We start from the raw sequence: 20,505 nt of genomic DNA on the forward strand, positions 1-20,505 counted from the left end.
TGTTGGGCCCGCCCCTTTCACGGTTATCGCTTCTCGGCCTTTTGGCTAAGATCAAGTGTAGTATCTGTTCTTATCAGTTTAATATCTGATACGTCCCCTATCTGGGGACCATATATTAAATGGATTTTTGAGAACGGGGGCCGATTTCGAAGCTTGCTTCCGTCGCCCTATGCATTGACCCGATATGGCAGTATCTTCGGGTACAGTGCACCACCCCCTTACAGGGTTAAAAAGAAAGATTCCTACTTTCATTGCTACCTGCTTGCTGGCTAGCCAGCTAGCCAGCCCTGTGGGCCTTGCTGCTGCTGCAGCCAAAAAACAAAAGGTGGTGCTGCTGCTGCTTCTGCTGCTTCTGCTGCTTCTGCTTGTGTCTGGCCGCTGTTGGAGCGTCCAGGCACAGGACTTCTGCTGCTGCTGACTAAATGGCCTCCTTAATTGGATCATTTGAGTAGCCAGCACACCTGTGCAGGTAGGGCATGACATGATAGGCAGCTGCCTTGATAGCGGGTGGGTGCTGAATGTTCCTAATTGACAAAATAAGATTAATGCTTATGAAGAAATATAAAATCTCATCCCTTCCCCAATATCGCGCCACACCCCTACCCCTTAATTCCCTGGTTGAACTTGATGGACATATGTCTTTTTTCGACCGTACTAACTATGTAACTATGTAACATAACATGGGGGGGGGGGGGGGGGGTCTCCTGGCTGTTCACACAGGTGTGTCATTGCTGTACATTGACCATGCATTGCTTCTGTGGTATTGCAAAGGCAAAGACAAATGCTTCCAGCCATCCATTGCACTAATGGATTGGTCATCAGCTGGCTGTCTATGTCCCGCATCAATATAGACCAAAGTACAGAGGGTTAGGCTATGCTATTGTGCACCTACCTGATGCATCAGAAGGTGCGAGGCCCTTGCTAAATTCTGTGCACAGACTTTGAGATCTATACTTTAGACTGTATCTAAACCTGCTCCAACATGGACTGACATTCTGGCCTACTTTCAGCCGATGCGACTTGTCTGTCGCTGAACAGTCGCTTTTTATGTATTCAGCACCTATTTATAATGTTGTAAAAATGCTCTAGAAGCTAAAGTCGCAGAAATGTCACACATATTTGGCCTGCAACTTTCTGTGCGACAAATTCAGACAGGAAAAATCAGTATAAATCCTTAGAAAATTATCCCCCAGTGTCTCCATCTGCTGGCGGTATTGAATAAGCATTGCTGCACTGATGGGGTATGCATTAGACGAAAAAAAAGAAGAAAAAGAAGAATAATACGCCCAGAAAAGAGGCAAAAAGGAGAAAAACGTAAAAAAACGTGAAAAAAAAGTAAGAGGAAGAGAAGGGAAAAAAAGGTGGAAATGGGTTTAAAAGTGATTTCGGCGGAGAAATATATATATATATATATATATATATATATATATATATATATACGCGCACACACACACATATATATAAACGTATTCTCCGTTGAGATATTGCAGCCGCTGCTGTGTCCAGGCCCAGGAGCCTTAGCACTGTGCTGTGATGTCACTCAATACCACTGACATCACTAGGTGTAAACAACATCTCTCCTTTGCTGTGTATGTGACTATGGAGCTGTTTGGTGATGTCGTCTATTATGGCCTTCATAGAAGCAACAGGAGATTGTTGCATCCATCTAGAACCCTCAGAACTACAGTGCTATGATGTCACTCACTTCCACAGGCCTTGCAGAGTGTAAACAACAACAACCCAGCTTTGTTGTGTATGTAACCATAGGGATTTGTGATGTCACCTAGAACCTTCACAGCAGCGACAGCTTTATGAGGAGCATCAGCACTGCTCTGCCTGAGCAGAACCATCACCGCCATAGGTTGTCAAATAACCCGGGTTTAACCCACACAGGTAAGTCCAATGGGGTGCAGGCATGTCCTCTATGCTTACAGCTTCCCGTGGGTGTTGGTTTGATACCGTTTGGGGACAGCCAAGGAGGCATCTGCAGGCAACAAAGGTAGGTGTGTGCTTGTGTGTGTGTTTCCTATGCAGATCCTAAGCCCAGTGTCACATGCAAGTAGGAGGAGTAAGAAGGGTTCCTGGCAAATCCGGGTTATGGATTGCATTTAAAAAGGCCCCGTGGGAGTGCAATGGGCCCCTGTCTTGCTGCTTAGCAATAATGGTATGGGTTTAGGTTCTGCTGTGTGTACTGGTGGTTGACTGCCCCCCAGCCCAGAGTGTGCATGGAAAATTGTCTGGCAGCCTCCCTGACAGCAAGCAGTGATAGTGCCCATGAAGGGCACCTTGTTGGGCCCGCCCCTTTCACGGTTATCGCTTCTCGGCCTTTTGGCTAAGATCAAGTGTAGTATCTGTTCTTATCAGTTTAATATCTGATACGTCCCCTATCTGGGGACCATATATTAAATGGATTTTTGAGAACGGGGGCCGATTTCGAAGCTTGCTTCCGTCGCCCTATGCATTGACCCGATATGGCAGTATCTTCGGGTACAGTGCACCACCCCCTTACAGGGTTAAAAAGAAAGATTCCTACTTTCATTGCTACCTGCTTGCTGGCTAGCCAGCTAGCCAGCCCTGTGGGCCTTGCTGCTGCTGCAGCCAAAAAACAAAAGGTGGTGCTGCTGCTGCTGCTTCTGCTGCTTCTGCTTCTGCTTGTGTCTGGCCGCTGTTGGAGCGTCCAGGCACAGGACTTCTGCTGCTGCTGACTAAATGGCCTCCTTAATTGGATCATTTGAGTAGCCAGCACACCTGTGCAGGTAGGGCATGACATGATAGGCAGCTGCCTTGATAGCGGGTGGGTGCTGAATGTTCCTAATTGACAAAATAAGATTAATGCTTATGAAGAAATATAAAATCTCATCCCTTCCCCAATATCGCGCCACACCCCTACCCCTTAATTCCCTGGTTGAACTTGATGGACATATGTCTTTTTTCGACCGTACTAACTATGTAACTATGTAACATAACATGGGGGGGGGGGGGGTCTCCTGGCTGTTCACACAGGTGTGTCATTGCTGTACATTGACCATGCATTGCTTCTGTGGTATTGCAAAGGCAAAGACAAATGCTTCCAGCCATCCATTGCACTAATGGATTGGTCATCAGCTGGCTGTCTATGTCCCGCATCAATATAGACCAAAGTACAGAGGGTTAGGCTATGCTATTGTGCACCTACCTGATGCATCAGAAGGTGCGAGGCCCTTGCTAAATTCTGTGCACAGACTTTGAGATCTATACTTTAGACTGTATCTAAACCTGCTCCAACATGGACTGACATTCTGGCCTACTTTCAGCCGATGCGACTTGTCTGTCGCTGAACAGTCGCTTTTTATGTATTCAGCACCTATGTATAATGTTGTAAAAATGCTCTAGAAGCTAAAGTCGCAGAAATGTCACACATATTTGGCCTGCAACTTTCTGTGCGACAAATTCAGACAGGAAAAATCAATATAAATCCTTAGAAAATTATCCCCCAGTGTCTCCATCTGCTGGCGGTATTGAATAAGCATTGCTGCACTGATGGGGTATGCATTAGACGAAAAAAAAGAAGAAAAAGAAGAATAATACGCCCAGAAAAGAGGCAAAAAGGAGAAAAACGTAAAAAAACGTGAAAAAAAAGTAAGAGGAAGAGAAGGGAAAAAAAGGTGGAAATGGGTTTAAAAGTGATTTCGGCGGAGAAATATATATATATATATATATATATATATATATATATATATACGCGCACACACACACATATATATAAACGTATTCTCCGTTGAGATATTGCAGCCGCTGCTGTGTCCAGGCCCAGGAGCCTTAGCACTGTGCTGTGATGTCACTCAATACCACTGACATCACTAGGTGTAAACAACATCTCTCCTTTGCTGTATATGTGACTATGGAGCTGTTTGGTGATGTCGTCTATTATGGCCTTCATAGAAGCAACAGGAGATTGTTGCATCCATCTAGAACCCTCAGAACTACAGTGCTATGATGTCACTCACTTCCACAGGCCTTGCAGAGTGTAAACAACAACAACCCAGCTTTGTTGTGTATGTAACCATAGGGATTTGTGATGTCACCTAGAACCTTCACAGCAGCGACAGCTTTATGAGGAGCATCAGCACTGCTCTGCCTGAGCAGAACCATCACCGCCATAGGTTGTCAAATAACCCGGGTTTAACCCACACAGGTAAGTCCAATGGGGTGCAGGCATGTCCTCTATGCTTACAGCTTCCCGTGGGTGTTGGTTTGATACCGTTTGGGGACAGCCAAGGAGGCATCTGCAGGCAACAAAGGTAGGTGTGTGCTTGTGTGTGTGTTTCCTATGCAGATCCTAAGCCCAGTGTCACATGCAAGTAGGAGGAGTAAGAAGGGTTCCTGGCAAATCCGGGTTATGGATTGCATTTAAAAAGGCCCCGTGGGAGTGCAATGGGCCCCTGTCTTGCTGCTTAGCAATAATGGTATGGGTTTAGGTTCTGCTGTGTGTACTGGTGGTTGACTGCCCCCCAGCCCAGAGTGTGCATGGAAAATTGTCTGGCAGCCTCCCTGACAGCAAGCAGTGATAGTGCCCATGAAGGGCACCTTGTTGGGCCCGCCCCTTTCACGGTTATCGCTTCTCGGCCTTTTGGCTAAGATCAAGTGTAGTATCTGTTCTTATCAGTTTAATATCTGATACGTCCCCTATCTGGGGACCATATATTAAATGGATTTTTGAGAACGGGGGCCGATTTCGAAGCTTGCTTCCGTCGCCCTATGCATTGACCCGATATGGCAGTATCTTCGGGTACAGTGCACCACCCCCTTACAGGGTTAAAAAGAAAGATTCCTACTTTCATTGCTACCTGCTTGCTGGCTAGCCAGCTAGCCAGCCCTGTGGGCCTTGCTGCTGCTGCAGCCAAAAAACAAAAGGTGGTGCTGCTGCTGCTGCTTCTGCTGCTTCTGCTTCTGCTTGTGTCTGGCCGCTGTTGGAGCGTCCAGGCACAGGACTTCTGCTGCTGCTGACTAAATGGCCTCCTTAATTGGATCATTTGAGTAGCCAGCACACCTGTGCAGGTAGGGCATGACATGATAGGCAGCTGCCTTGATAGCGGGTGGGTGCTGAATGTTCCTAATTGACAAAATAAGATTAATGCTTATGAAGAAATATAAAATCTCATCCCTTCCCCAATATCGCGCCACACCCCTACCCCTTAATTCCCTGGTTGAACTTGATGGACATATGTCTTTTTTCGACCGTACTAACTATGTAACTATGTAACATAACATGGGGGGGGGGGGGGGGTCTCCTGGCTGTTCACACAGGTGTGTCATTGCTGTACATTGACCATGCATTGCTTCTGTGGTATTGCAAAGGCAAATACAAATGCTTCCAGCCATCCATTGCACTAATGGATTGGTCATCAGCTGGCTGTCTATGTCCCGCATCAATATAGACCAAAGTACAGAGGGTTAGGCTATGCTATTGTGCACCTACCTGATGCATCAGAAGGTGCGAGGCCCTTGCTAAATTCTGTGCACAGACTTTGAGATCTATACTTTAGACTGTATCTAAACCTGCTCCAACATGGACTGACATTCTGGCCTACTTTCAGCCGATGCGACTTGTCTGTCGCTGAACAGTCACTTTTTATGTATTCAGCACCTATGTATAATGTTGTAAAAATGCTCTAGAAGCTAAAGTCGCAGAAATGTCACACATATTTGGCCTGCAACTTTCTGTGCGACAAATTCAGACAGGAAAAATCAGTATAAATCCTTAGAAAATTATCCCCCAGTGTCTCCATCTGCTGGCGGTATTGAATAAGCATTGCTGCACTGATGGGGTATGCATTAGACGAAAAAAAAGAAGAAAAAGAAGAATAATACGCCCAGAAAAGAGGCGAAAAGGAGAAAAACGTAAAAAAACGTGAAAAAAAAGTAAGAGGAAGAGAAGGGAAAAAAAGGTGGAAATGGGTTTAAAAGTGATTTCGGCGGAGAAATATATATATATATATATATATATATATATATATATATATATATATATACGCGCACACACACACATATATATAAACGTATTCTCCGTTGAGATATTGCAGCCGCTGCTGTGTCCAGGCCCAGGAGCCTTAGCACTGTGCTGTGATGTCACTCAATACCACTGACATCACTAGGTGTAAACAACATCTCTCCTTTGCTGTGTATGTGACTATGGAGCTGTTTGGTGATGTCGTCTATTATGGCCTTCATAGAAGCAACAGGAGATTGTTGCATCCATCTAGAACCCTCAGAACTACAGTGCTATGATGTCACTCACTTCCACAGGCCTTGCAGAGTGTAAACAACAACAACCCAGCTTTGTTGTGTATGTAACCATAGGGATTTGTGATGTCACCTAGAACCTTCACAGCAGCGACAGCTTTATGAGGAGCATCAGCACTGCTCTGCCTGAGCAGAACCATCACCGCCATAGGTTGTCAAATAACCCGGGTTTAACCCACACAGGTAAGTCCAATGGGGTGCAGGCATGTCCTCTATGCTTACAGCTTCCCGTGGGTGTTGGTTTGATACCGTTTGGGGACAGCCAAGGAGGCATCTGCAGGCAACAAAGGTAGGTGTGTGCTTGTGTGTGTGTTTCCTATGCAGATCCTAAGCCCAGTGTCACATGCAAGTAGGAGGAGTAAGAAGGGTTCCTGGCAAATCCGGGTTATGGATTGCATTTAAAAAGGCCCCGTGGGAGTGCAATGGGCCCCTGTCTTGCTGCTTAGCAATAATGGTATGGGTTTAGGTTCTGCTGTGTGTACTGGTGGTTGACTGCCCCCCAGCCCAGAGTGTGCATGGAAAATTGTCTGGCAGCCTCCCTGACAGCAAGCAGTGATAGTGCCCATGAAGGGCACCTTGTTGGGCCCGCCCCTTTCACGGTTATCGCTTCTCGGCCTTTTGGCTAAGATCAAGTGTAGTATCTGTTCTTATCAGTTTAATATCTGATACGTCCCCTATCTGGGGACCATATATTAAATGGATTTTTGAGAACGGGGGCCGATTTCGAAGCTTGCTTCCGTCGCCCTATGCATTGACCCGATATGGCAGTATCTTCGGGTACAGTGCACCACCCCCTTACAGGGTTAAAAAGAAAGATTCCTACTTTCATTGCTACCTGCTTGCTGGCTAGCCAGCTAGCCAGCCCTGTGGGCCTTGCTGCTGCTGCAGCCAAAAAACAAAAGGTGGTGCTGCTGCTGCTGCTTCTGCTGCTTCTGCTTCTGCTTGTGTCTGGCCGCTGTTGGAGCGTCCAGGCACAGGACTTCTGCTGCTGCTGACTAAATGGCCTCCTTAATTGGATCATTTGAGTAGCCAGCACACCTGTGCAGGTAGGGCATGACATGATAGGCAGCTGCCTTGATAGCGGGTGGGTGCTGAATGTTCCTAATTGACAAAATAAGATTAATGCTTATGAAGAAATATAAAATCTCATCCCTTCCCCAATATCGCGCCACACCCCTACCCCTTAATTCCCTGGTTGAACTTGATGGACATATGTCTTTTTTCGACCGTACTAACTATGTAACTATGTAACATAACATGGGGGGGGGGGGGGGGGTCTCCTGGCTGTTCACACAGGTGTGTCATTGCTGTACATTGACCATGCATTGCTTCTGTGGTATTGCAAAGGCAAAGACAAATGCTTCCAGCCATCCATTGCACTAATGGATTGGTCATCAGCTGGCTGTCTATGTCCCGCATCAATATAGACCAAAGTACAGAGGGTTAGGCTATGCTATTGTGCACCTACCTGATGCATCAGAAGGTGCGAGGCCCTTGCTAAATTCTGTGCACAGACTTTGAGATCTATACTTTAGACTGTATCTAAACCTGCTCCAACATGGACTGACATTCTGGCCTACTTTCAGCCGATGCGACTTGTCTGTCGCTGAACAGTCGCTTTTTATGTATTCAGCACCTATGTATAATGTTGTAAAAATGCTCTAGAAGCTAAAGTCGCAGAAATGTCACACATATTTGGCCTGCAACTTTCTGTGCGACAAATTCAGACAGGAAAAATCAGTATAAATCCTTAGAAAATTATCCCCCAGTGTCTCCATCTGCTGGCGGTATTGAATAAGCATTGCTGCACTGATGGGGTATGCATTAGACGAAAAAAAAAGAAGAAAAAGAAGAATAATACGCCCAGAAAAGAGGCGAAAAGGAGAAAAACGTAAAAAAACGTGAAAAAAAAGTAAGAGGAAGAGAAGGGAAAAAAAGGTGGAAATGGGTTTAAAAGTGATTTCGGCGGAGAAATATATATATATATATATATATATATATATATATATATATATATGCGCACACACACACATATATATAAACGTATTCTCCGTTGAGATATTGCAGCCGCTGCTGTGTCCAGGCCCAGGAGCCTTAGCACTGTGCTGTGATGTCACTCAATACCACTGACATCACTAGGTGTAAACAACATCTCTCCTTTGCTGTGTATGTGACTATGGAGCTGTTTGGTGATGTCGTCTATTATGGCCTTCATAGAAGCAACAGGAGATTGTTGCATCCATCTAGAACCCTCAGAACTACAGTGCTATGATGTCACTCACTTCCACAGGCCTTGCAGAGTGTAAACAACAACAACCCAGCTTTGTTGTGTATGTAACCATAGGGATTTGTGATGTCACCTAGAACCTTCACAGCAGCGACAGCTTTATGAGGAGCATCAGCACTGCTCTGCCTGAGCAGAACCATCACCGCCATAGGTTGTCAAATAACCCGGGTTTAACCCACACAGGTAAGTCCAATGGGGTGCAGGCATGTCCTCTATGCTTACAGCTTCCCGTGGGTGTTGGTTTGATACCGTTTGGGGACAGCCAAGGAGGCATCTGCAGGCAACAAAGGTAGGTGTGTGCTTGTGTGTGTGTTTCCTATGCAGATCCTAAGCCCAGTGTCACATGCAAGTAGGAGGAGTAAGAAGGGTTCCTGGCAAATCCGGGTTATGGATTGCATTTAAAAAGGCCCCGTGGGAGTGCAATGGGCCCCTGTCTTGCTGCTTAGCAATAATGGTATGGGTTTAGGTTCTGCTGTGTGTACTGGTGGTTGACTGCCCCCCAGCCCAGAGTGTGCATGGAAAATTGTCTGGCAGCCTCCCTGACAGCAAGCAGTGATAGTGCCCATGAAGGGCACCTTGTTGGGCCCGCCCCTTTCACGGTTATCGCTTCTCGGCCTTTTGGCTAAGATCAAGTGTAGTATCTGTTCTTATCAGTTTAATATCTGATACGTCCCCTATCTGGGGACCATATATTAAATGGATTTTTGAGAACGGGGGCCGATTTCGAAGCTTGCTTCCGTCGCCCTATGCATTGACCCGATATGGCAGTATCTTCGGGTACAGTGCACCACCCCCTTACAGGGTTAAAAAGAAAGATTCCTACTTTCATTGCTACCTGCTTGCTGGCTAGCCAGCTAGCCAGCCCTGTGGGCCTTGCTGCTGCTGCAGCCAAAAAACAAAAGGTGGTGCTGCTGCTGCTTCTGCTGCTTCTGCTTCTGCTTGTGTCTGGCCGCTGTTGGAGCGTCCAGGCACAGGACTTCTGCTGCTGCTGACTAAATGGCCTCCTTAATTGGATCATTTGAGTAGCCAGCACACCTGTGCAGGTAGGGCATGACATGATAGGCAGCTGCCTTGATAGCGGGTGGGTGCTGAATGTTCCTAATTGACAAAATAAGATTAATGCTTATGAAGAAATATAAAATCTCATCCCTTCCCCAATATCGCGCCACACCCCTACCCCTTAATTCCCTGGTTGAACTTGATGGACATATGTCTTTTTTCGACCGTACTAACTATGTAACTCTGTAACATAACATGGGGGGGGGGGGGTCTCCTGGCTGTTCACACAGGTGTGTCATTGCTGTACATTGACCATGCATTGCTTCTGTGGTATTGCAAAGGCAAAGACAAATGCTTCCAGCCATCCATTGCACTAATGGATTGGTCATCAGCTGGCTGTCTATGTCCCGCATCAATATAGACCAAAGTACAGAGGGTTAGGCTATGCTATTGTGCACCTACCTGATGCATCAGAAGGTGCGAGGCCCTTGCTAAATTCTGTGCACAGACTTTGAGATCTATACTTTAGACTGTATCTAAACCTGCTCCAACATGGACTGACATTCTGGCCTACTTTCAGCCGATGCGACTTGTCTGTCGCTGAACAGTCGCTTTTTATGTATTCAGCACCTATGTATAATGTTGTAAAAATGCTCTAGAAGCTAAAGTCGCAGAAATGTCACACATATTTGGCCTGCAGCTTTCTGTGCGACAAATTCAGACAGGAAAAATCAGTATAAATCCTTAGAAAATTATCCCCCAGTGTCTCCATCTGCTGGCGGTATTGAATAAGCATTGCTGCACTGATGGGGTATGCATTAGACGAAAAAAAAGAAGAAAAAGAAGAATAATACGCCCAGAAAAGAGGCGAAAAGGAGAAAAACGTAAAAAAACGTGAAAAAAAAGTAAGAGGAAGAGAAGGGAAAAAAAGGTGGAAATGGGTTTAAAAGTGATTTCGGCGGAGAATATATATATATATATATATATATATATATATATATATATATATATATACGCGCACACACACACATATATATAAACGTATTCTCCGTTGAGATATTGCAGCCGCTGCTGTGTCCAGGCCCAGGAGCCTTAGCACTGTGCTGTGATGTCACTCAATACCACTGACATCACTAGGTGTAAACAACATCTCTCCTTTGCTGTGTATGTGACTATGGAGCTGTTTGGTGATGTCGTCTATTATGGCCTTCATAGAAGCAACAGGAGATTGTTGCATCCATCTAGAACCCTCAGAACTACAGTGCTATGATGTCACTCACTTCCACAGGCCTTGCAGAGTGTAAACAACAACAACCCAGCTTTGTTGTGTATGTAACCATAGGGATTTGTGATGTCACCTAGAACCTTCACAGCAGCGACAGCTTTATGAGGAGCATCAGCACTGCTCTGCCTGAGCAGAACCATCACCGCCATAGGTTGTCAAATAACCCGGGTTTAACCCACACAGGTAAGTCCAATGGGGTGCAGGCATGTCCTCTATGCTTACAGCTTCCCGTGGGTGTTGGTTTGATACCGTTTGGGGACAGCCAAGGAGGCATCTGCAGGCAACAAAGGTAGGTGTGTGCTTGTGTGTGTGTTTCCTATGCAGATCCTAAGCCCAGTGTCACATGCAAGTAGGAGGAGTAAGAAGGGTTCCTGGCAAATCCGGGTTATGGATTGCATTTAAAAAGGCCCCGTGGGAGTGCAATGGGCCCCTGTCTTGCTGCTTAGCAATAATGGTATGGGTTTAGGTTCTGCTGTGTGTACTGGTGGTTGACTGCCCCCCAGCCCAGAGTGTGCATGGAAAATTGTCTGGCAGCCTCCCTGACAGCAAGCAGTGATAGTGCCCATGAAGGGCACCTTGTTGGGCCCGCCCCTTTCACGGTTATCGCTTCTCGGCCTTTTGGCTAAGATCAAGTGTAGTATCTGTTCTTATCAGTTTAATATCTGATACGTCCCCTATCTGGGGACCATATATTAAATGGATTTTTGAGAACGGGGGCCGATTTCGAAGCTTGCTTCCGTCGCCCTATGCATTGACCCGATATGGCAGTATCTTCGGGTACAGTGCACCACCCCCTTACAGGGTTAAAAAGAAAGATTCCTACTTTCATTGCTACCTGCTTGCTGGCTAGCCAGCTAGCCAGCCCTGTGGGCCTTGCTGCTGCTGCAGCCAAAAAACAAAAGGTGGTGCTGCTGCTGCTGCTTCTGCTGCTTCTGCTTCTGCTTGTGTCTGGCCGCTGTTGGAGCGTCCAGGCACAGGACTTCTGCTGCTGCTGACTAAATGGCCTCCTTAATTGGATCATTTGAGTAGCCAGCACACCTGTGCAGGTAGGGCATGACATGATAGGCAGCTGCCTTGATAGCGGGTGGGTGCTGAATGTTCCTAATTGACAAAATAAGATTAATGCTTATGAAGAAATATAAAATCTCATCCCTTCCCCAATATCGCGCCACACCCCTACCCCTTAATTCCCTGGTTGAACTTGATGGACATATGTCTTTTTTCGACCGTACTAACTATGTAACTATGTAACATAACATGGGGGGGGGGGGGGGGTCTCCTGGCTGTTCACACAGGTGTGTCATTGCTGTACATTGACCATGCATTGCTTCTGTGGTATTGCAAAGGCAAAGACAAATGCTTCCAGCCATCCATTGCACTAATGGATTGGTCATCAGCTGGCTGTCTATGTCCCGCATCAATATAGACCAAAGTACAGAGGGTTAGGCTATGCTATTGTGCACCTACCTGATGCATCAGAAGGTGCGAGGCCCTTGCTAAATTCTGTGCACAGACTTTGAGATCTATACTTTAGACTGTATCTAAACCTGCTCCAACATGGACTGACATTCTGGCCTACTTTCAGCCGATGCGACTTGTCTGTCGCTGAACAGTCGCTTTTTATGTATTCAGCACCTATGTATAATGTTGTAAAAATGCTCTAGAAGCTAAAGTCGCAGAAATGTCACACATATTTGGCCTGCAACTTTCTGTGCGACAAATTCAGACAGGAAAAATCAGTATAAATCCTTAGAAAATTATCCCCCAGTGTCTCCATCTGCTGGCGGTATTGAATAAGCATTGCTGCACTGATGGGGTATGCATTAGACGAAAAAAAAGAAGAAAAAGAAGAATAATACGCCCAGAAAAGAGGCGAAAAGGAGAAAAACGTAAAAAAACGTGAAAAAAAAGTAAGAGGAAGAGAAGGGAAAAAAAGGTGGAAATGGGTTTAAAAGTGATTTCGGCGGAGAAATATATATATATATATATATATATATATATATATATATATATATACGCGCACACACACACATATATATAAACGTATTCTCCGTTGAGATATTGCAGCCGCTGCTGTGTCCAGGCCCAGGAGCCTTAGCACTGTGCTGTGATGTCACTCAATACCACTGACATCACTAGGTGTAAACAACATCTCTCCTTTGCTGTGTATGTGACTATGGAGCTGTTTGGTGATGTCGTCTATTATGGCCTTCATAGAAGCAACAGGAGATTGTTGCATCCATCTAGAACCCTCAGAACTACAGTGCTATGATGTCACTCACTTCCACAGGCCTTGCAGAGTGTAAACAACAACAACCCAGCTTTGTTGTGTATGTAACCATAGGGATTTGTGATGTCACCTAGAACCTTCACAGCAGCGACAGCTTTATGAGGAGCATCAGCACTGCTCTGCCTGAGCAGAACCATCACCGCCATAGGTTGTCAAATAACCCGGGTTTAACCCACACAGGTAAGTCCAATGGGGTGCAGGCATGTCCTCTATGCTTACAGCTTCCCGTGGGTGTTGGTTTGATACCGTTTGGGGACAGCCAAGGAGGCATCTGCAGGCAACAAAGGTAGGTGTGTGCTTGTGTGTGTGTTTCCTATGCAGATCCTAAGCCCAGTGTCACATGCAAGTAGGAGGAGTAAGAAGGGTTCCTGGCAAATCCGGGTTATGGATTGCATTTAAAAAGGCCCCGTGGGAGTGCAATGGGCCCCTGTCTTGCTGCTTAGCAATAATGGTATGGGTTTAGGTTCTGCTGTGTGTACTGGTGGTTGACTGCCCCCCAGCCCAGAGTGTGCATGGAAAATTGTCTGGCAGCCTCCCTGACAGCAAGCAGTGATAGTGCCCATGAAGGGCACCTTGTTGGGCCCGCCCCTTTCACGGTTATCGCTTCTCGGCCTTTTGGCTAAGATCAAGTGTAGTATCTGTTCTTATCAGTTTAATATCTGATACGTCCCCTATCTGGGGACCATATATTAAATGGATTTTTGAGAACGGGGGCCGATTTTGAAGCTTGCTTCCGTCGCCCTATGCATTGACCCGATATGGCAGTATCTTCGGGTACAGTGCACCACCCCCTTACAGGGTTAAAAAGAAAGATTCCTACTTTCATTGCTACCTGCTTGCTGGCTAGCCAGCTAGCCAGCCCTGTGGGCCTTGCTGCTGCTGCAGCCAAAAAACAAAAGGTGGTGCTGCTGCTGCTTCTGCTGCTTCTGCTGCTTCTGCTTCTGCTTGTGTCTGGCCGCTGTTGGAGCGTCCAGGCACAGGACTTCTGCTGCTGCTGACTAAATGGCCTCCTTAATTGGATCATTTGAGTAGCCAGCACACCTGTGCAGGTAGGGCATGACATGATAGGCAGCTGCCTTGATAGCGGGTGGGTGCTGAATGTTCCTAATTGACAAAATAAGATTAATGCTTATGAAGAAATATAAAATCTCATCCCTTCCCCAATATCGCGCCACACCCCTACCCCTTAATTCCCTGGTTGAACTTGATGGACATATGTCTTTTTTCGACCGTACTAACTATGTAACTATGTAACATAACATGGGGGGGGGGGGGGGGTCTCCTGGCTGTTCACACAGGTGTGTCATTGCTGTACATTGACCATGCATTGCTTCTGTGGTATTGCAAAGGCAAAGACAAATGCTTCCAGCCATCCATTGCACTAATGGATTGGTCATCAGCTGGCTGTCTATGTCCCGCATCAATATAGACCAAAGTACAGAGGGTTAGGCTATGCTATTGTGCACCTACCTGATGCATCAGAAGGTGCGAGGCCCTTGCTAAATTCTGTGCACAGACTTTGAGATCTATACTTTAGACTGTATCTAAACCTGCTCCAACATGGACTGACATTCTGGCCTACTTTCAGCCGATGCGACTTGTCTGTCGCTGAACAGTCGCTTTTTATGTATTCAGCACCTATGTATAATGTTGTAAAAATGCTCTAGAAGCTAAAGTCGCAGAAATGTCACACATATTTGGCCTGCAACTTTCTGTGCGACAAATTCAGACAGGAAAAATCAGTATAAATCCTTAGAAAATTATCCCCCAGTGTCTCCATCTGCTGGCGGTATTGAATAAGCATTGCTGCACTGATGGGGTATGCATTAGACGAAAAAAAAGAAGAAAAAGAAGAATAATACGCCCAGAAAAGAGGCGAAAAGGAGAAAAACGTAAAAAAACGTGAAAAAAAAGTAAGAGGAAGAGAAGGGAAAAAAAGGTGGAAATGGGTTTAAAAGTGATTTCGGCGGAGAAATATATATATATATATATATATATATATATATATATATATATATATATATATACGCGCACACACACACATATATATAAACGTATTCTCCGTTGAGATATTGCAGCCGCTGCTGTGTCCAGGCCCAGGAGCCTTAGCACTGTGCTGTGATGTCACTCAATACCACTGACATCACTAGGTGTAAACAACATCTCTCCTTTGCTGTGTATGTGACTATGGAGCTGTTTGGTGATGTCGTCTATTATGGCCTTCATAGAAGCAACAGGAGATTGTTGCATCCATCTAGAACCCTCAGAACTACAGTGCTATGATGTCACTCACTTCCACAGGCCTTGCAGAGTGTAAACAACAACAACCCAGCTTTGTTGTGTATGTAACCATAGGGATTTGTGATGTCACCTAGAACCTTCACAGCAGCGACAGCTTTATGAGGAGCATCAGCACTGCTCTGCCTGAGCAGAACCATCACCGCCATAGGTTGTCAAATAACCCGGGTTTAACCCACACAGGTAAGTCCAATGGGGTGCAGGCATGTCCTCTATGCTTACAGCTTCCCGTGGGTGTTGGTTTGATACCGTTTGGGGACAGCCAAGGAGGCATCTGCAGGCAACAAAGGTAGGTGTGTGCTTGTGTGTGTGTTTCCTATGCAGATCCTAAGCCCAGTGTCACATGCAAGTAGGAGGAGTAAGAAGGGTTCCTGGCAAATCCGGGTTATGGATTGCATTTAAAAAGGCCCCGTGGGAGTGCAATGGGCCCCTGTCTTGCTGCTTAGCAATAATGGTATGGGTTTAGGTTCTGCTGTGTGTACTGGTGGTTGACTGACCCCCAGCCCAGAGTGTGCATGGAAAATTGTCTGGCAGCCTCCCTGACAGCAAGCAGTGATAGTGCCCATGAAGGGCACCTTGTTGGGCCCGCCCCTTTCACGGTTATCGCTTCTCGGCCTTTTGGCTAAGATCAAGTGTAGTATCTGTTCTTATCAGTTTAATATCTGATACGTCCCCTATCTGGGGACCATATATTAAATGGATTTTTGAGAACGGGGGCCGATTTTGAAGCTTGCTTCCGTCGCCCTATGCATTGACCCGATATGGCAGTATCTTCGGGTACAGTGCACCACCCCCTTACAGGGTTAAAAAGAAAGATTCCTACTTTCATTGCTACCTGCTTGCTGGCTAGCCAGCTAGCCAGCCCTGTGGGCCTTGCTGCTGCTGCAGCCAAAAAACAAAAGGTGGTGCTGCTGCTGCTTCTGCTGCTTCTGCTTGTGTCTGGCCGCTGTTGGAGCGTCCAGGCACAGGACTTCTGCTGCTGCTGACTAAATGGCCTCCTTAATTGGATCATTTGAGTAGCCAGCACACCTGTGCAGGTAGGGCATGACATGATAGGCAGCTGCCTTGATAGCGGGTGGGTGCTGAATGTTCCTAATTGACAAAATAAGATTAATGCTTATGAAGAAATATAAAATCTCATCCCTTCCCCAATATCGCGCCACACCCCTACCCCTTAATTCCCTGGTTGAACTTGATGGACATATGTCTTTTTTCGACCGTACTAACTATGTAACTATGTAACATAACATGGGGGGGGGGGGGGTCTCCTGGCTGTTCACACAGGTGTGTCATTGCTGTACATTGACCATGCATTGCTTCTGTGGTATTGCAAAGGCAAAGACAAATGCTTCCAGCCATCCATTGCACTAATGGATTGGTCATCAGCTGGCTGTCTATGTCCCGCATCAATATAGACCAAAGTACAGAGGGTTAGGCTATGCTATTGTGCACCTACCTGATGCATCAGAAGGTGCGAGGCCCTTGCTAAATTCTGTGCACAGACTTTGAGATCTATACTTTAGACTGTATCTAAACCTGCTCCAACATGGACTGACATTCTGGCCTACTTTCAGCCGATGCGACTTGTCTGTCGCTGAACAGTCGCTTTTTATGTATTCAGCACCTATGTATAATGTTGTAAAAATGCCCTAGAAGCTAAAGTCGCAGAAATGTCACACATATTTGGCCTGCAACTTTCTGTGCGACAAATTCAGACAGGAAAAATCAGTATAAATCCTTAGAAAATTATCCCCCAGTGTCTCCATCTGCTGGCGGTATTGAATAAGCATTGCTGCACTGATGGGGTATGCATTAGACGAAAAAAAAGAAGAAAAAGAAGAATAATACGCCCAGAAAAGAGGCGAAAAGGAGAAAAACGTAAAAAAACGTGAAAAAAAAGTAAGAGGAAGAGAAGGGAAAAAAAGGTGGAAATGGGTTTAAAAGTGATTTCGGCGGAGAAATATATATATATATATATATATATATATATATATATATATATATACGCGCACACACACACATATATATAAACGTATTCTCCGTTGAGATATTGCAGCCGCTGCTGTGTCCAGGCCCAGGAGCCTTAGCACTGTGCTGTGATGTCACTCAATACCACTGACATCACTAGGTGTAAACAACATCTCTCCTTTGCTGTGTATGTGACTATGGAGCTGTTTGGTGATGTCGTCTATTATGGCCTTCATAGAAGCAACAGGAGATTGTTGCATCCATCTAGAACCCTCAGAACTACAGTGCTATGATGTCACTCACTTCCACAGGCCTTGCAGAGTGTAAACAACAACAACCCAGCTTTGTTGTGTATGTAACCATAGGGATTTGTGATGTCACCTAGAACCTTCACAGCAGCGACAGCTTTATGAGGAGCATCAGCACTGCTCTGCCTGAGCAGAACCATCACCGCCATAGGTTGTCAAATAACCCGGGTTTAACCCACACAGGTAAGTCCAATGGGGTGCAGGCATGTCCTCTATGCTTACAGCTTCCCGTGGGTGTTGGTTTGATACCGTTTGGGGACAGCCAAGGAGGCATCTGCAGGCAACAAAGGTAGGTGTGTGCTTGTGTGTGTGTTTCCTATGCAGATCCTAAGCCCAGTGTCACATGCAAGTAGGAGGAGTAAGAAGGGTTCCTGGCAAATCCGGGTTATGGATTGCATTTAAAAAGGCCCCGTGGGAGTGCAATGGGCCCCTGTCTTGCTGCTTAGCAATAATGGTATGGGTTTAGGTTCTGCTGTGTGTACTGGTGGTTGACTGCCCCCCAGCCCAGAGTGTGCATGGAAAATTGTCTGGCAGCCTCCCTGACAGCAAGCAGTGATAGTGCCCATGAAGGGCACCTTGTTGGGCCCGCCCCTTTCACGGTTATCGCTTCTCGGCCTTTTGGCTAAGATCAAGTGTAGTATCTGTTCTTATCAGTTTAATATCTGATACGTCCCCTATCTGGGGACCATATATTAAATGGATTTTTGAGAACGGGGGCCGATTTCGAAGCTTGCTTCCGTCGCCCTATGCATTGACCCGATATGGCAGTATCTTCGGGTAAAGTGCACCACCCCCTTACAGGGTTAAAAAGAAAGATTCCTACTTTCATTGCTACCTGCTTGCTGGCTAGCCAGCTAGCCAGCCCTGTGGGCCTTGCTGCTGCTGCAGCCAAAAAACAAAAGGTGGTGCTGCTGCTGCTGCTTCTGCTGCTTCTGCTTCTGCTTGTGTCTGGCCGCTGTTGGAGCGTCCAGGCACAGGACTTCTGCTGCTGCTGACTAAATGGCCTCCTTAATTGGATCATTTGAGTAGCCAGCACACCTGTGCAGGTAGGGCATGACATGATAGGCAGCTGCCTTGATAGCGGGTGGGTGCTGAATGTTCCTAATTGACAAAATAAGATTAATGCTTATGAAGAAATATAAAATCTCATCCCTTCCCCAATATCGCGCCACACCCCTACCCCTTAATTCCCTGGTTGAACTTGATGGACATATGTCTTTTTTCGACCGTACTAACTATGTAACTATGTAACATAACATGGGGGGGGGGGGGGGGGGGTCTCCTGGCTGTTCACACAGGTGTGTCATTGCTGTACATTGACCATGCATTGCTTCTGTGGTATTGCAAAGGCAAAGACAAATGCTTCCAGCCATCCATTGCACTAATGGATTGGTCATCAGCTGGCTGTCTATGTCCCGCATCAATATAGACCAAAGTACAGAGGGTTAGGCTATGCTATTGTGCACCTACCTGATGCATCAGAAGGTGCGAGGCCCTTGCTAAATTCTGTGCACAGACTTTGAGATCTATACTTTAGACTGTATCTAAACCTGCTCCAACATGGACTGACATTCTGGCCTACTTTCAGCCGATGCGACTTGTCTGTCGCTGAACAGTCGCTTTTTATGTATTCAGCACCTATGTATAATGTTGTAAAAATGCTCTAGAAGCTAAAGTCGCAGAAATGTCACACATATTTGGCCTGCAACCTTCTGTGCGACAAATTCAGACAGGAAAAATCAGTATAAATCCTTAGAAAATTATCCCCCAGTGTCTCCATCTGCTGGCGGTATTGAATAAGCATTGCTGCACTGATGGGGTATGCATTAGACGAAAAAAAAGAAGAAAAAGAAGAATAATACGCCCAGAAAAGAGGCGAAAAGGAGAAAAACGTAAAAAAACTTGAAAAAAAAGTAAGAGGAAGAGAAGGGAAAAAAAGGTGGAAATGGGTTTAAAAGTGATTTCGGCGGAGAAATATATATATATATATATATATATATATATATATATATATACGCGCACACACACACATATATATAAACGTATTCTCCGTTGAGATATTGCAGCCGCTGCTGTGTCCAGGCCCAGGAGCCTTAGCACTGTGCTGTGATGTCACTCAATACCACTGACATCACTAGGTGTAAACAACATCTCTCCTTTGCTGTGTATGTGACTATGGAGCTGTTTGGTGATGTCGTCTATTATGGCCTTCATAGAAGCAACAGGAGATTGTTGCATCCATCTAGAACCCTCAGAACTACAGTGCTATGATGTCACTCACTTCCACAGGCCTTGCAGAGTGTAAACAACAACAACCCAGCTTTGTTGTGTATGTAACCATAGGGATTTGTGATGTCACCTAGAACCTTCACAGCAGCGACAGCTTTATGAGGAGCATCAGCACTGCTCTGCCTGAGCAGAACCATCACCGCCATAGGTTGTCAAATAACCCGGGTTTAACCCACACAGGTAAGTCCAATGGGGTGCAGGCATGTCCTCTATGCTTACAGCTTCCCGTGGGTGTTGGTTTGATACCGTTTGGGGACAGCCAAGGAGGCATCTGCAGGCAACAAAGGTAGGTGTGTGCTTGTGTGTGTGTTTCCTATGCAGATCCTAAGCCCAGTGTCACATGCAAGTAGGAGGAGTAAGAAGGGTTCCTGGCAAATCCGGGTTATGGATTGCATTTAAAAAGGCCCCGTGGGAGTGCAATGGGCCCCTGTCTTGCTGCTTAGCAATAATGGTATGGGTTTAGGTTCTGCTGTGTGTACTGGTGGTTGACTGCCCCCCA

The 20,505-nt window shown here is 46.0% G+C and overlaps 9 non-coding genes across 9 annotated transcripts; all 9 read left to right on the top strand.

Moving 5' to 3' along the window:
• Positions 1-25: 25 nt before the first annotated feature.
• Positions 26-216, top strand: LOC130307756 (U2 spliceosomal RNA). Its single transcript, XR_008856915.1, has one exon. It is a non-coding gene; the product is annotated as a U2 spliceosomal RNA (small nuclear RNA).
• Positions 217-2,312: 2,096 nt separating this feature from the next.
• LOC130307757 (U2 spliceosomal RNA) lies at positions 2,313-2,503 on the top strand. The gene has a single exon (XR_008856916.1). It is a non-coding gene; the product is annotated as a U2 spliceosomal RNA (small nuclear RNA).
• Positions 2,504-4,593: 2,090 nt separating this feature from the next.
• On the top strand, positions 4,594-4,784 carry LOC130307758 (U2 spliceosomal RNA). The gene has a single exon (XR_008856917.1). It is a non-coding gene; the product is annotated as a U2 spliceosomal RNA (small nuclear RNA).
• A 2,100-nt stretch (positions 4,785-6,884) lies between these two features.
• LOC130307759 (U2 spliceosomal RNA) lies at positions 6,885-7,075 on the top strand. Its single transcript, XR_008856918.1, has one exon. It is a non-coding gene; the product is annotated as a U2 spliceosomal RNA (small nuclear RNA).
• A 2,096-nt stretch (positions 7,076-9,171) lies between these two features.
• LOC130307760 (U2 spliceosomal RNA) lies at positions 9,172-9,362 on the top strand. The gene has a single exon (XR_008856919.1). It is a non-coding gene; the product is annotated as a U2 spliceosomal RNA (small nuclear RNA).
• Positions 9,363-11,455: 2,093 nt separating this feature from the next.
• On the top strand, positions 11,456-11,646 carry LOC130307761 (U2 spliceosomal RNA). The gene has a single exon (XR_008856920.1). It is a non-coding gene; the product is annotated as a U2 spliceosomal RNA (small nuclear RNA).
• Positions 11,647-13,742: 2,096 nt separating this feature from the next.
• Positions 13,743-13,933, top strand: LOC130307661 (U2 spliceosomal RNA). The gene has a single exon (XR_008856822.1). It is a non-coding gene; the product is annotated as a U2 spliceosomal RNA (small nuclear RNA).
• Positions 13,934-16,043: 2,110 nt separating this feature from the next.
• LOC130307672 (U2 spliceosomal RNA) lies at positions 16,044-16,234 on the top strand. Its single transcript, XR_008856833.1, has one exon. It is a non-coding gene; the product is annotated as a U2 spliceosomal RNA (small nuclear RNA).
• A 2,085-nt stretch (positions 16,235-18,319) lies between these two features.
• Positions 18,320-18,510, top strand: LOC130307791 (U2 spliceosomal RNA). Its single transcript, XR_008856949.1, has one exon. It is a non-coding gene; the product is annotated as a U2 spliceosomal RNA (small nuclear RNA).
• Positions 18,511-20,505: the final 1,995 nt, after the last annotated feature.

This window comes from Hyla sarda, unplaced genomic scaffold (genome assembly GCF_029499605.1).
Source record: "Hyla sarda isolate aHylSar1 unplaced genomic scaffold, aHylSar1.hap1 scaffold_144, whole genome shotgun sequence".
In the NCBI taxonomy this organism is placed as follows: Eukaryota; Metazoa; Chordata; class Amphibia; order Anura; family Hylidae; genus Hyla; species Hyla sarda.